Source organism: Petaurus breviceps, unplaced genomic scaffold (genome assembly GCF_028583685.1).
Source record: "Petaurus breviceps papuanus isolate PSGF00001 unplaced genomic scaffold, PetGlider_PUasm1.0 175, whole genome shotgun sequence".
Classification (NCBI taxonomy): Eukaryota; Metazoa; Chordata; class Mammalia; order Diprotodontia; family Petauridae; genus Petaurus; species Petaurus breviceps.
Window position 1 is genome coordinate 26,188,027 of NW_027185764.1, and position 1,965 is coordinate 26,189,991.

Consider the following 1,965-nt stretch of genomic DNA (forward strand, 5'->3'; position numbering starts at 1 on the left):
GGGAAGGTTGTATATCCATCCAGGACACTGTCACCCACACATACACTTTAAAGCACAGTTTCTACTTCACTCTTTTGGGTTTTCTACTCAATAGGGGCCAACTGAAACTGTCTTAGAAGACTGATTTAAAGGGGCCATTCATGCCACTCATTCCAGCACATCTTGTGTCCCCTGCTCCAGGCACAAAGAGTTGTCAGCTAATGACTCTGCCAAAAGCCTTTTCTGTTATTTTCTTCTGTACCCCAACTGATTCCTTAATCCCTTTGGCCTAGTTGGTCACTGAGCCTTTTTAATTCCAGTTATGCCTATATGTCTATTTTGTGGCCACACCTTAGCCTCTCTTCAAAATTTATGTATGGATAGTAATCTTAAGCTTACTGTGGTGGGGGTGGGGGTAATGAGTGTTTGTGCAATTTATAAGCTGTGTTCCAATCAAAGTGTATTGACGCATTATTTATTCTATCAATGGTTATTAGGTGAACCAAGATTAGTGCTGGCATACTTTCTTCTTTTGTTTCTTCCATGTCCTTTCTCAGGAAAAGCTATAGAACAATAAGCTTATTGATTCCACCCAAGTTTTGGGAGGGATTATGCTTTCCTGCCTAGGGCTCCCTGGAGGCCAGCCTGAAAGATCTGGGCAACCAAACTCTGGGTGCTCATTTTGCCATGAGTCCAGGAGAATTCTCTGCTTTCTGCTTCTTGCCTTTAAGAGACCATGCTTTTGTTCTCTGATCATCCAAGAGGATGGATCTCAAAAAACAATGCAGCTGAAATTATAAGGGAAACAGGTAACTGGGGAAAAACATATAATTTTTGTAACAAATTTGATAAAGGTCTCATATTGAAGATGTATAAGGAACTGATTCAAAATTTTAAGAATTAAAAACCATTCTCCAATAGATAAATGGTCAAAGGAGAAAGGAAATTTCAAAATATTTCAAAAATTTTAAATTCAAAAAAATTTTGAAAATTTCAGAAGATTTCAAAAGAAGAAACCTAAACTATCAGAATATGAAAACATACTTCAAATCTCTAGTAATTAGAGAAATGTAAACTAAAAGATCTCTGAGTTTTAACTTCATACCCTTCAGATTGGCAAAGTTGATGGAAAATGAAAATGTTGGAGGGGCTTTGGGAAACCCCTACACATTCATGCATTATTGGTAGAACTGTGAATTGGTCCAAACATTCTGGAAAGCAATTTTGAACTATGCCCCCAAAGTCACCACGCTGGGCATACATACACCCAGAAATAATACCACTCCTAGGCTTATAACCCAAAGAGAACAAAGAAAGAGGAAAAGGTTCCATATGTACAAAAATATCTATAGTATGTCTATATCTATATCTATTGTTTTTGTAAAAGCAGAGAAGAGATGGGAAGGGGTTGTGGACATTTTTAAGGAACGATTAAAGAAATTATAGGGGTGGCCATGTGGCACAGTGAGTAAGAGCACCGGCTCCAGTGTTGGGATGACCTGGAGATCCAATCCCGGGCTCAGACACTCAGCACCATACCCAGAGATAACTGGCCATGTAACCTTGAGCAAGTTGCTTAGCTCCAATTGTTTAAAAAAAAAAGAAATTATGGAATGTAAGTGTAATGGAATATTATTTCACCAGAAGAAATGATGAAAGGGAACTTGAGAGAAACCTGGGAAGGTCTGTATGAATGGATGAATAAATAGCAAAGCGAGCAGAGGCAGAAGGATGTGTACAACACCGACATTATAAAGAAAAACAATTTCGAGGCAAACTTGAGAACGATGACTAACTCAGATTCCAGAGTTCTGATGATGAAACTTGCTGCCCATCTCTTGAGAGAAAAATGATGGACTTAAGATGTAGAATGTGGCATTGGATCCAGCCTATGTGGGAATTCATTTTGTTTGTGTGTATTTGTTACAGGAGCTTTGCTTTTCTTTCTTCCCCATCCTGGATGGAGGTGGGGGTGGGGGTGGTAAG